Consider the following 14,921-nt stretch of genomic DNA (forward strand, 5'->3'; position numbering starts at 1 on the left):
CTCCATTGCTGCTGTATTAGAGCCTCATAATCTCGACAAACTGGTCACCTGTGTGTGCCCCTAACACCCAAGATTGAAAATCCTCTCCCATCCACATCCGCAGAGAGCAATATACTTCTGACTTCAGTAAGTCAAGATACCAACTTGCTTCAAATGATCAAAAAGGATTTTAAAAATCCAGATTTTCTTTTTATACTTTATACTGAACATGCTAACAACAATGCTGTATTCCCCTGAGCCTCGATCTAGGAAAACACATTTGTGCTTAACTTTAAGCATTTGGCTAATCCTGATGACTTCAGTCGGATTACTTAGTTGCTTAAAATTCACCAGGAGCTTAAAGCACTTTGTGAGATGAAGACACATTACTGGACACACCACTAGGGCTCCTTGCACTTTGTAGTGAAGACCAAAGTGCTGCACAAAGGACAGCATGGTTTCAGCAGCCTTTAGGCCCATAGCTACACTGAATTAAAAAGAGTGAAAGTTTTATGCAATGAAAAGGAATCATGCAATCACTGCACCAGTCCTGATGCTTAATTTTATATTTAAATCACTGTGTTTGAGACTATTGTGTATTGTCAATGTAAATGAGCCACAGTTTTGTTTGGGGTTTTTGTTTGTTTGTGGGTTTTTTTTTTCTTCTAACAGTGCATAAATTGCACATATAACTTAGGCTGATATTGTGGGGAGGGAACTGAAGGGATGGATATCCAAGACAGAAGACAGAATGTTTTAGTACTGTCGTTTACACATGATAGCTGGGTATGCTTGCTAAAGGGTGAATTCTTGTCTCTAGGGCAAACCATGAATCAAGGACTGGCATAAGCTGACATTTCAACAACTTCATCTCTGTACTAGTTTGTCATTTGGTCCATGGGCTGTAGGACATGTGTAGCAAGAAGGGCAACCACTACAGGTTGTGTTTGTCTGCTGGAAAATAAAAAAAGAGTGGGAAGGTACTATATTTAGCAAGAATGAAAAGGCATTCTCTGTGTCATCTGTGCTCCTGGGACTGTGAGGCCTGTTCGTGAGACCAGAAAAGCCAAAGGGTCTGGAAGAGGAATTAGTACATTAGCTCCCACTCCCTGCAGGGTCAGCTAAGGGAATGGACCAGTGCAACCAGTGCTAATCCAATGCTAGGAATTGTACAGCCCTTCTGTGAGGGACTCCTGCACCACAGGAGGCTGCTCTCACAAAGGTGATTGGGAGCTTTGAGCTGAATACCTCAATCTAGTTAGGGGAAAAAAAAAAAAAAAAGGAAAAGGGGATTTTTTTTTAATTTGAGGTTTTTTTCAGATTTAATGAGCTTTTCTGTCAGGTCTTATTTAGGCTCAGCAATACGACCTGTAATAACTTAACACTGCCTAATAGGATGGCATATTGAGTGTGGATTGCTTATCGCTACATAATCGCAAGTTGTACTGATAGTAAAGAGTCATATTGTTAGCACAGTGCTGGAAGGGAGGAAAGGAAGACAAAATACGTATTATTTGGGTGCGTGTTTATAGCAAAGCTCTGTCTATACACATTGACAGTAGAATTAATTTCTCAATAACCTCACAGGCGGTACTGGTAACAAAGCCACAGATTCCTGAACTCCAAGAAAATAGGAAGCATAAATATTTCTAGTTGTTTGGAGAAGCTGCTATTTATAAGCTCGGTTAAGTAATGTGTATGTTTCAGGTTTTTCTGACAGTCTTTCTGTGAAAGGTGCACCTGCAAAGGGTGTCTTTCTAATACAGCATCCTGCTGTTAGGGCACTGGTGAGGACCAGGCAAACTGGACACAAATTTCTTTTTACTCTTATGTCAAGAGCCCCCTGGAGAGATATGTCTTAGAATATTAGTGTCTTCAGCAGCACAGCCATTAAAGCAAGCACACAGGGAATCACCCATCTGCACAGGCTTAAGAATAAGAACATTGCTGCAGAAGCTGATCTCCAGACTGATGTTCCTATTTAATGTGGCTTCTAGCAAACTGTGAATAAAACTCGTGGCTTGCAGATGACAAGTCACCATGCTAGACTTGCAAGTTCTTTCAGGAAACCAAAGCAGACACAGCTGCAATCAGGCTGCATTAAGCCAGGCCTGCAGTCCCAATGCAGTGCAATGACTGCAGGAGAACAGAGTGATTCTGGTGACAATGTCAGTGGGCACAGACATCTTTTGTTCGTATCACATATTCCTTATTCACATTTCTTCAATTTCTTTATGAATCATAAATACCAGTGATTAAGGGCAATGCTCACTTTTCCAGGTTTTGAAGATTAACATAAACATATGGTGCTGCAATGGGCTACAGCTCCGAAAGTGAGCAACCGGCAGACCCAGTCAGCTCAAACTTCTCCATGCAGAGCTCTTGGGATGGATGGCTCTGGGGTCTTTGTGCTCCACTGACAATTTGAGGATTAGTGCTCCTGCAGCTGGTGCAGGGGAGCCGTACCGGCAGTGTAGCTGTGCCTTAGGGACTGAGAGCCAGAGTCTGGATTTGTGCTGCCTGCACAAATAAGCCCAAGCCTCTGAGCCTTTGCTAGGGAGTAAGTCTTCGTTAAAACTAGAGTGATCACATTAAATCAGTGAAAAAACCCAACTCCCTCAAAATAGATAATGGTCAATTATGAAGTCTTTTTTAGCATCATGAGGACTTTAAAAAAAACAAAGAACCTGAGACTTCTAATTTGTAACTGATAGGTCATTATTTGCATGCAATACCAGGGCCAACATTTTCAAATGTGACTAGTACTTTTAGCATCAACTGTGGTTTGCCCAACTTGAAAGCTGTTACTTTTTGGAAACTTTTTTAGGGGCAGTTACTGAAAATCCAGTTTCCTATCATTCACATCAGGTAACTGGAAGGAAGGGTGTCTGAAATCAGTGGTTGCTTTTAAACTTCTTGTCTTTGCAGAAGGGAACACTGCTCAAAACAGTTAAGATCATATGAAGAAGAAATATTTTTGATTATGTAAGAAAGAATTGGCAGCAGAAAGGAGGAACTCATCTTGCTGTCAATAAATTGATGTCAATGGCAGGTCTCCATTTAGGCAGTACTTTTTTCTCTGGTACTCTGACTTAAGGCACAGTCTGCTCACTGAAGTGACTTCAAGTAGGAGCAGTTTGATTGGTGTGCTCACAGCATAACATATTTGGGAGCAGGTTTTTCCCTTCTTCACTCTAGCTTTAGAACAATGCTTTCTCTCAAGACCCCTTTAAAACTGTGGACAGCTGAGGCAATGTTTACCTAAGAAGAAGAGCAGAGTAAGGGAAGTGGAAGTAGCTTCTGCGTGTGGCAGCTATTCACGTGCATGACACATTCTGGCATTGTGGATGGGCAGCCTGCACTCAGTACAAGCATGAACAGTCACCTTTGCAGGGCTTCACGCATAGCATTTGGGGTGCCACACATGCCTATGTGAAGCTTTAAGTTTTGTGAGGGGTCAAATACTGTTGGCCTTTATACCATGATGAACTAAGCCTCTTTCTCTTACCTGCTTCTCTATCTGTCCTTTTGCATAAACAGGAAAAGCAAAGAAAGGCTTTGAAAGACACGAGTACTAAAGTGGTTTAGGCTGTGCTTTTGGTGAGGAATGGAGGAAATATTCCTTCATCAGCAAACTGTAGACCTGGACTCACCAGCTGCTTAGGATGATGGAAAGCCACTACCAAACTCATGCACATAGTTTCAGACTGAGAGACACATTTGTGGAAATACCCCAGCGAAGAGGAAAGAGGCACTGTGTGTGCAAACACATGCATCTAAGTTTACCCCAAAGCCCCCCCCCAAATATGGATTTGAACTACAGAGACTTGATTCTGAGATTCTCCCTGAGATTTTCCACATATCAGTGTAGAAACTTCTGCTGGTATAAAGCTGTAAACATGACTCCTGCATGCTTGCTCTGGTGCAGCTTACGTTCAGGGTGCTCTGCTCTTTTCCTTGTGATGGTAGTCTGTTCTGTTCTTTGCCCAGGTTTTTCTATGCAATATGAATACTCCTAAGGGGGTTATTCCAATTTTGGGCCATATTCAGCAGCCAGCACAGTGCTGGAAATTATCACTGCAATGCAAACACCTGGCAAAGTGAGCTGAAGTGCACCTCTAGTGTTGTGAAAACTCATTTTCAGGATATCGACGATCCTTGCAATCAAGGAATATTTTTGTCAATGGGGCCTTATTATATTGCTCTCTATGATGCAGTTGGGGAATTGGGATAGGGGGACTTCACGTAAGTTTTGATTGGACACCTGAAATCGGAAATAATATGCTATTAAAAATTATACATGCAATTCAGTATGAGAAAACGATGCAGGAAACTTTGGGGTTTTCAACACATTTGCTTGGCCTTGGAGACATCTGCTGTTTACCTTTCCTATTCCATGGACGTTTGTACAATTTCATGTTGCTCTCTCAAATGTTCGAGAGAATTAAGCTTTAAGCTGAGGGTGAAGAGAAGGAGGTATTTTTCTATGCACATTTTTAATATGGGTATAAGAAAATTGACTATGATTTAATTTCAGGTAACATAAGTAGTAGTATTTAGAAAGACCTTGAAGAAGATGTCTCCTAGTGATTTGCTGGCATACACTAGTGTAAGTCTTGTACAATGAGAGGCATAAGACGGATGGCTCAATGATGTAAAAATTCTCCTTTGGCCTTCTGGAAAGGCTCCCTATTTGAAGTGAGGAGACACAGAGTGGTTTCCACAGATGTGCACACATTACACAGGTATGTTTCTTTTTATGCAATCAGTACTGCTACTGATATTGTTGATTCTAGACAAGTATCAGCCATGTGTTTAATGTTGCTCATCTCCAGAACATGTTCTGCACGTTCCCTAATTGACATTCACACCTCCAGTAAGAGGAGAGGGAATTTAAATATTGTCTTCATTTCACAATCTGGAAAAATGGAAATATCTGTAAATCATACACCTATAAAAGTCCAGGTGAGAACAGAAAGAAAAGAATAGCATATTTATTACTTTATCATTCAAGAGTAATTTTTTAAAATCTAATTTAATGGTGTGATATAGGTAGCCTGAAAAGACTTTAAGAAATAGCAGATGGATGGAGGACCATCTAGGAGTGAATAGGGAAGAGTCCAGAAGCTAATCTGGCTCTGACAAACATGGGAAGGTCCTTTCCTTTGCATTGTGGAAAAGGAGGACTGGAAGAGGTGAAGATGGTGTGGAAAAGGTGGGAATGGAGAATGAGAGTGCATAGAGGAGCCTGATGCATAAGTACGTGGAGATTTTGGAAGACTTGAACATGTTGGAGCAGAAGGATTCATGGTAAAATGTTCTGTTTGCGAAGCATATACACAATTTGCTGCAGTATCAGCATGTGATTGCTCATGGCAGTAATTTTCAACCATATCTGTCAGGCAGCATACAACCTTCAATATTTTCTTTCTACAGGTGTCTGTTTCTTCAGCTGTGAAGAAGAACCACATATAGTTACTAGTGGCTCGTCGAAGGCCTGGGATCACAGTGATATGGTTAGTTGTTTCTCTCATGTAGTACGGTTAGAAAATTACCTGAAATTATGGTGAAGTACCTGCAGGTTGAGCTGCTCCACCACATCGGTGTATGTTGCATGTGACAATTCTGTCTCTATACATGATGACATTGCCACCTCCCATCCTGACAGGAAGAAGGAAACACTTAATGAGCAACTAATGATGTTGCAAAGAAGCTCATAGGGGAACCTCGCTGCCTTTCCTTGAATCCTTACTGTTAAAGCACTGCAGCTGCTGCCAACAATGGTTTAACTCCTCTTGACTTCGTTCCCTGGGAAGTCGTAATGATTTATTGTTACAGTAATACCTAATATGCCTTCATTTTTTGTTTACTAGCCTGGAAAGACTGGTGCGTAATAAGGGAAGGAATGGATTTGCAGCTAACTAGCTATGCTGTACTGGTTCTCCACGTAAGCTAATCACCCAGCTCCAAAACTGGAGGAAGCTATCTTATGCTTAAAGCACAAAGTTATCCCACTGCACTCCAGGCATCTAGATGAAGGATCTCTGGAGCTTTGCAGTTGCTAAAAGTCTCTCTGGGTCCCAGGCCAATGGCTCAGCTCCACACTAACCTTTCTGCCATGATAGTGGCCTTGAAGGCTCAGATTTGACCAACTTCAGTGTAATGTAATAGTCCAATAAACACTTTATATCTTCCTGAACAGATTTTAGGGTTTAAATGCTGACCCTGTCTTCTTAATCTATGTGATTTTTCTTAGTGTTAGAAATGCTATTTTGTAAAGAGTGTGGTGGTCATTGCAAGCATTACTGAATAATGAAATAGTAGGCCAATGCAGCTGTGTGAGGTAGGGGAATAGACGAGGTGAACCGATTACTCTCCTACCAGCCACAAAAAGTCTGTTTATATATGAGTTATGTAACCCAAGCTGACACTTCACCAGGCAATACTTCAGCTGGAAATTATGAACACCTTTCCCACCTCACCACACATGCCATTTATCAAGTCCAGGGATACAAAAATACAACTTTGAGGATAAGTATAAAGAGTTTTTAAGAGCTAGGTTGAGAATCCATGTTGATATTGAACTCACAGGTAGTTTAAAGACTTCTCTCTCTGGCCTGAGCAAACATGAGGCTGATGTGTCAGGATGTAAAATGAAGAATAAAAAAGACGAAACAGAGCTTTAGGTAGAGGTGTTAGTCAACGGCACTTAAACAGTCTTCATGTTGCACGCCACTGAATGTCTTAGTAGCTGCTTAAATCAAAATGCTCCATTCAGGAGAATTTGCCCTGAACATGCCGCCAGGCACCCAGCTCTAAAGGTTTGTGCTTCGTAGGGGAAGAAAAAAAGGTCTGGAAGGAACAAACATGTTCCCATATCACCTGCCAGCAACAGGCAAAAGTGGAAGTTACATAGTGGTGCCAGGGTGCTGCAAGGGATGGCTGGCCAAGCGGCTGCCAGCCCGTGGAGGGGGTCAGGCTCACTGGGGTCTGTGGCCTGGCAGACCCCAGGCTGTGCTGAAACAGGGGCTTCTGGGTGCGTGGGGCTGATCATGGCCAGCAAGGACTGTGGGGCCCCCCAGGCCCTGACACATCATGGGTGGCTGAAGGTTTTTTTTTAAGTTGTCGCCAACTCTCTCATTTTCCTGAGAGGAGCCAGCTTTCCGAAATGTTCCCCCCGGATATATTTGCAATCAGATTCACGACATCTTCAGCTCCTTTTATGTACCACAAAGCAGAAAACGGAGATGCTCTTCAGCTACTGCTCTGTCTCTCCTCTCACATCTGCAGCTTCAGAGTCACAAAGTATGCTCTAAAATTAAAAGAATGATAAACAAATATGCTGTTGTGCAAATGGCAGCATGATTTTAGTATTATTTTCAGGCTTCAGCTTTATTAGCATTGGTTATTAATGATAAGTGTGAAGTAATTATGTATATAATTAGGATAAATTTTATTATTAGCATCATTTGCCAGGTGGGAATGTCTTCTCAGGAGCCAACCCACTGAAATGGCCAAAGGGGCTCTAGGTTTCCTATCTAACTCGGTCAGACCTCACTTGCTTCAGACCTTACTATTTTCTCCATTCATGATGTAATATGAGGTTATGTTTGTATCTTTGACTTCATTTTTAAAATGCTTTGACGAGCTTCAGTATTTCTCCTTGCCTATGACAGCAGTAGCCTAGAAAACCTGTGCCTGGTGCTGCCTGCTGTCACAGCTGGAGAAGCTGTGAGTACAGGTGGGAAGGATATTTTTCTTTCCTTTAGATGAGGGGCCAGTAAATAGGTCTGTTCTGTGGACAGGTTGTAGTCTAATTAGAGGTTTGTGAAGTTCTGTCTCAAATTCACAATCCCTGAATTTTCAGGGAGTTTTGGTTTCAAACAAATGCAGAAGTTTAATGTGAAACTTGAATCTGGCCACCGAACTGCCAATAGATTCCACACATCAGCAGTTGACCCAGATCAGTTGAAAATTTCACTCAAACAGCACTTGGTTTTAGGTTCAGGGAAAGTTCACTTATCTGTCCATTGTGCCGAGGTTCTGAATTATAATTGCAGATTTGCAGCATTCTAATTTTATTGTCTTTAAACAATGCTTTATTTAGGTTAACTTTGTGTTTCTTAGTTCAATGTAGAAAAAGATCAAAACCCCCTTCTAGATTTACAACAGAGATTAGGGTAGTATTTGCCCTTCTACAGAAGCCTCTGTCTTCTGATGCCAAACCTGTGAAATAGGCTAAGTTATATTTTTTTTTTCCATTTTGTTTATGTTTTCTTATCTTTACATCCCAACCAACACAGCTAAGCTGTCAGAAGTCTTTAATTCAGGCATAAACTAAAACATACAGAATTTATATGATTTTGTGTCAAGGGATAAGTTTCTTATAGGGCCGCAAATAAAACCCTACTTGCTGACATCTGGGCTTGTGTTTTGGTGTTGAGGCTGTCATGGGACTGGGGCAGGGGGTGAAAGACGAAGCCCCTGAGCTCTGCAGAAAGGACCACACCCCACTTATATCTGTGAGCTATACAGACACCTTCTCTGCATGGGAAATTAAATCTTCATTGACAAAAACTGTTGAGAAAATAAAATATTGATCTTGCTTGTGAGACTTTTATGTTAGTCAATTAAATTAGTACAATACCTTTCCTACTAGTAAAATAAGAGTGCCATTACTATATGGAAATATAATGTTCCATAATATTTTTATTGTGAGACAGGGGATACCTCTTACAGCACTCAGAAGTACAGTTTATACATGACTATAAAGTTAGTTGTGATCCATAAACAGCAGATATAGATCTCAGATATAGCTTTGAAAATCAGTTTAAAGGAAAGTGCCTTATTCGCTTTGCAATATCATATCAAAGTAGCATCATTTTAAAAAAATCATAATCTCTTCTAATTTTTTTATACTGAAAGACAATGAAACATCATTCTAATATTTAAATTGGAATACGAGTCTGACAATATTTTTGCTACTGCATCTTCTAAAATTAAAAACCCTTTCAAAACTAATAATTATCCAGAATCCATGTATACTGCAGCTAGACACCCAAATGTACAAATATGGGCATACATGAATGGCTAGTGAAACATAAGGGACCTAATACAACTGAGATTTGGGTGGGAGAACTGTGTTGCAACGTGACTATTTCTCTACCAAATGATATGTGAACATGACTTGGCAGGTGCAAATGGCAGCTGTGGCCTCCTTTTTTTTACCAGGCTAGTTCTCTCCTTTCCCAAAATCTGTACTTTCTTGGAAGTACCTCTGGTCTCTGATGTACTTTTGAGTGTACAAATAAGCAAGCTAGGTGCCCAGCTGTGGCTGCTTACTTATAGGTACATCTCCCACCCACCTTTTTTTGAAAAGTAAGCCTTTTCTGAGCAAATCTGTTGCGTAATATAGACAGAAGGCTACTCCATCTTGTATGAGTTGCTTGTAATTTGGAATACACCTACAAAATCATAAAGAATTTTTACTTTAAAGTATTTGGTAACGTATTGTTTGAAATGTGGAATCCTGGCACATCTCACTGCAATTTCTCCCTGCCCTCCCCCTGTAAAACTGTCCCAAATGTGCCTTGATAGGGAAAACAGAGCATACTAGTCTACTGGGATACAAATAGCAGCTGCTATTATGATCAAAGAGTTCATAATATCGTTTAATAAAACAACTGTTCGTTTGCTTCATGGATACATATGAGAGTATATCCTATACAGCTGTCTTCCACATCTGACTAGCCAGTGTTCACTCTCATTCTTTCTGCTCTTTCAAAACATCGTTAACCGTACTTTCCTGTGAGGTTGGCCTTTTCAACTGAAAACGTTGTCTTTATACCCCTTCTCTTTGGATCAGCTTGACTGTAGTTTCAAACTTTGGCTTTGACCATCCTGTTACCAGGAATGAACCCTGTGCCTTCGAGCAGTGTTAGAGGTTCTTCTTTACAGAGCTGGCTTTCTTAACAGAGCTTAGGGGACAGGGCATCAGGACTGAGGTCTTCTTCTTCAACAATGGGACGGTCTTTGTAGCTGATATTTAAAAAACCAATCTGGAAGCACTCCCCAAGTTAGTTTTAAAGACAGATTGCATGCTTGTAGAATGAAATCAACAAACTCTGGTTTCAAAAAGTGTAAGCTTGGTTGAAGAAACATATTCTTTTTAAAACTGATCGTGCCCTTGATCTTTCCCAGTGTACGCAATCTTTAAAAAAAAACCATTTATTTGTTCCTATTTTTTGTTATTTGCAAGAATAAACTATTTATATCAGGGCCAAAGGTTTTATTATGAAAATTGGTGCAATTTGATAATACATTAGAGAAGAAGTAAACATTTGTAATGATAGCAGTTAAAGCACTGAGTGCATAGCAGACAAAGATTCAGCAAATGAAAGATGTAGCTCTCTAGTAATGGCATGTATAAATAGCCCACAAGCAGTATGTAGTCCATGTTATGGTCTGATGGGTATAGCTGTTGTGCACTAAGTGAGTTTATTTAGCCTGTGGTCACCCTTCTCTGCAGCAATCTATGAGCTGGGGGCTTATTTTTCTTGAGGGGCTATTCTCAGAGTTGCCCACCTCTTTGAAATGGTTGTTTTCCATAAACCTTTAAATAAACAATAGATACAAGAGATTTTTTTACTATAGATTGCTTTAAGTGACATTTTGATAAAAAGATTTCAATCATTTCTCAAATTCTAAGTCATTCAGTACTATCTTTTACCAGTTTTGAACACAAGACCTATAAGAAGCCTTTGATAATGGCAAAAAAATGCCCACAAGCATGCAGACACATTTAAAGGGCTATTAATTCAGTGATCAGTAAATCAGAAAGGGTTGATTTGTATTAAGAAAAAATACAGAAGGAGTAAGATATGGCAAGTCTCGTATATATCTTACATCATTCTTCACGTCATCTGTGAACTTGACCCATGAGCATTATCTCAGACATCTAATTTACTATATTATGAAAGTATTCTTCCACAACTGTAACACTAAATGATGCATAAAAGACTTAGTTCCAAATACTACAATGTGGTTGCATCAAGGATGGATCCGGAAGTATTTATAGTTTGCATGCTACTGAAATTTTCCTTAAAATAAGATCCCAAAGCAAGAGCTATCTCTTTACAAATTATTTCGGTGCATGCTACTTCAGTAACTGGCACAATGTACAAGCAGACAGCCTTCTACCAGTTGTACTATCTTATTGGCTTTGCATAGTCAGAAGTAGTTTGTGTTCTCTGCTTTGATTAAATCCTTTTATTTAGTACTGCGGCATTTCATCTCTTTCATTTGTAAAGCTCAAGCTGTTTGGCTTTCTTGCCTTGCAACTCATGTGTGTTTTAGTGACATCTTTCATTTCTTACTTGCAGTCTAGAAGCGTGAGCTGCAGTAAGATCCTAGTTCGGTTAACTTAAAGGTGACAATAATCCCCTAAGTGTAAGAGGAGCAGAATTTAATTTTCTGTAGGTTTTTTTCCTTTCCCAGTGAAAAGCAAGACATTCTTCCCTTTCTTTTGAGTTATGACTCACTTCTCCAGATTTTGTTTTGATCTGAGTAATTAGTGGTTTTTTGTCTTTTATTCTTTATTTTTAGCAACCACAGTCTATCTCCCACTTAGTTGCTGACATAAAAATATTAGCAGAAAGATGTTGCCTTGAAGGGTAAGGAAAAACCATTCATAAAAATCTCAGTGAGGATTAAGTGGGATTCATCCAGGAAAGATCAAGGGTTGAAAAAGATTGTTATTAAACATGTTTATAGAGTACTTTGAGAATATAGCATATTCCCTGTTCCAGTAAGCTCACAGCTCAGTGGAGGGCAGAGAGATGAGATGACTGATGAGGAGAAAAAGGAAGGAAGGTTCCTCAAAGGAGGGAGTTGAGGGAGGAGTGAGAAGTTATTTGGAGTATAGGAAATGTGCGATGGTACTGCACACAGAAGGGGACACAATGTCAGGAATGAGAGGAGGCGACTAAAGAGCTGAGGGGGCCTTTAACAGACCTCATCACAGTGTTGGCCCATTCCTTTGCGAGTGAGACAAGGCGTGGAGGAGGCTCGAGACACACTTCTAGCTCTCTGTCTCCTTAGAGGCTGTGAAATCTTATGAAAACCTGTTTCCTTTTAAGTTGCCTTGTGTAAAAATCCCAAATAAAAGTAATATTAAAGGGGATATTGGTGGAAAAATTGAACACCTTTTTTCTTTTGTATGGAAAAGACACATACTATGTGGCTAGACCTAATAGTAATGATATCTCATAGGCATCTGTCGGGGTGAAAAACAGGGTTCTGTGAATTAGTGCACAGTCAGGGATGACTGACTGTTCAGCCCCTGAGAGTGGGAAAACCAAAGCTGAATTAACCCAGTGCATTAAGACAAGATACAGGAAGCTAATAAGGAGGAAATGCCACCTCCATTTAGTGACCAGTGAGGTCTCGTTGAGCTCCCAGTTCTTCTGCTTGCAGGCCTGTTGGGCTCAAAACGTGAGGACCAGGTTGCTTCACAGAGGCCAGTTGCTGGATATTAAGGCAATTAGAGGCAGAAACCCCACAGCATCTTCATGTGGTGTTGCAAGCTCTTAACAGCCAGAAGCCAAAAGTGAAGGAATTATTTTTCCTTGTTTGCCTGAGTTAACCATCTCTTCCCTGGTCCTTCAGATTTCCTTAAGCGGGCACTGAGGCAGATTGGTCCAGGCCCTGTAACAGGGTCTGGGACCCCCTTTTCTCTGATTTGGAGCTCCTCTGGGGGTCAGAGTGTCTGAACATCTGCCTTGCTCACAAGCGTTGCCTCCGTTTTTTGACTGCATCTAGAGCAGCCACAAGCATACATCCATACCTACATAGAAGCTGAAAATAGAATCCCCTAGCACAGAGGCTATAGATTTCATACATAAATGTCTGGAATAATTACTCTATATTCTTTAAGGACTACAAGCAAATATGACTTTTTTTTTTTTTTTTATATGTGACCATCGTGTCCAAAACCACAAATGTTCTGCATAATGAGTCAATATCTAATTAAGGACATCACCAAACTACTCTTATTTCTCAGACTTAGTATCTTCCCACTGGGAATATTCACTAATCTCTCACTGATTAATTACTGTAAAGACTTATGCTTCTGGATAATTATAAGATGTGTGATAATGGACCAGACCTTTAATCCATTAAATCTGGTACCTTGCTTCTGATTCTGACCAATAGCTAATGCATCTCAGAAAGGTGAATAACTCCATGCTGCAAATACTCTATTGTGGAATATGGAAGAAGGAGCCCTTCCTCACCTCACTGGGTAATTGCTTTGAAGTATGAGATATAATTACCATTATCTTAGTCCATGTAACTAAGTGTCATAAAATGATGAGTACTTAGTGTGTGGCAGACTGAAAATAGAAGGATCTGAAATAACCTCTGTTGGGTAATAGAACTGAGGTATGTCTAAGAAAATGTGGTAAGCCATACCGAAACTTTGGAATCCTTTACTCAGAATCAAATCTCAAGATTGCATCTAACATGTTTTTTAATGTCAGAAAAAAATACACTTCTGAGAAAGCCACAGCATATAAGATACTTTAAAATGATTTTCTAGTTTGTTACCTACTGGTAAATGGTGTGGCTGGACATCCATTGTAGTGAATTGTCTCAAGGAAGCCTTGCAGGGAGTGCGTGCTGCTGGCTGCTGGCTTGAGAGGCAGCAGGGTATAAGAATACGTGTGACATCCTAGGAGGGCTGCAGGTAGGGGCTGGGGGCTTTGCATGACATCTCTGCAAGGGTCAACTGCAAGGGGCTTGTCTTTGGTGTTGGCCTCAGAGGATGTTTTTTATAAAAGCTCTTTTGATACATAAAAAAAGATTCTTTGCCTTCACAAAGCTGTCATTCAATATGGTTTTGGCCTGTTAAGCAGATTTAAACACACTTTTTTGCACAGCTGCAGCCTCAGTCAGCGGTACCTGGATGCACATGACTGCAATATCCTCCATGGCTTTATGCTGCTTCATGGAAAGAAACAGGAGGGTAGAATAAAGGACAAGAATGCTGTTTGGGGTATCATGTGGCTCAAGCTTGAAGAGGGGAAAAAAGTCCTCTGGGTAGAGAAAAAGTTAATTTATTTTTGTATGGTACCCTAATTGATGGTATATTGAGGTGGAGTCTCATTCTGACAGAAGGAGCATCATCTCTGCTGTCATAGATTTCTTGTCTACAAGACAGATAAAAGCAAAACATGATTAGCACCCCTGCAATCGGAACTGAATGTTGGATCCTGATGTCCCATCCCAGTCTTCTGATTTCAATGAGCTTTTTTTTTTAATGGAAAGAACTGATGAAAGCAATCAGGATTTAGACCAATGTTTTTTTTTTCAAACTAGATTTTGGATACAGTCCTGGGTTCTGATTTCACGTAGGTTTCATGTGATGGTAACTTAGTTGAATTAAGTACACTTACTCCTGGTTTACATGGACATAACTGAGAGCAGAATCAGGTCTTATATGTTAACACATATGGGTGACTGTATAACCAACTGGCATACAGTAGGCACCATTAAAATCTTGACATTTACGGCTCATAGTAGTTAAATTTACTGTGCTATTTGCAGTATTCCCAAGTCTAAGAGTAGGAAATCCTTTAAATACTGCAGTAAAAGTAAATCCCATGGTGTGATAAATGTCAGGATTTAAAGGAACCCAATTTTGTTGTTGTTTTCTTCTTTTTTTTTACTGCTATGTTCAAACTTTTTGTGTCTTTTTTTTTTTTCTTTCTTGTTTTCTTTTTGATTGTGGTGATTTTTTTGGGCAGAATCTCTCCTGCTTTGAGACAGGATGAAGCCTGCATTGATGGGATATTTCCTTAAATATCCTCCTTCTAGAGAGCTCATCTTTCCAAAGACTGTGTGTCACACAAAAGACACTTGAGTTTGCTATGAGATGTCTGCTG

This window comes from Leptosomus discolor, chromosome 7 (assembly GCF_034619465.1).
Source record: "Leptosomus discolor isolate bLepDis1 chromosome 7, bLepDis1.hap2, whole genome shotgun sequence".
NCBI lineage: Eukaryota > Metazoa > Chordata > Aves > Leptosomiformes > Leptosomidae > Leptosomus > Leptosomus discolor.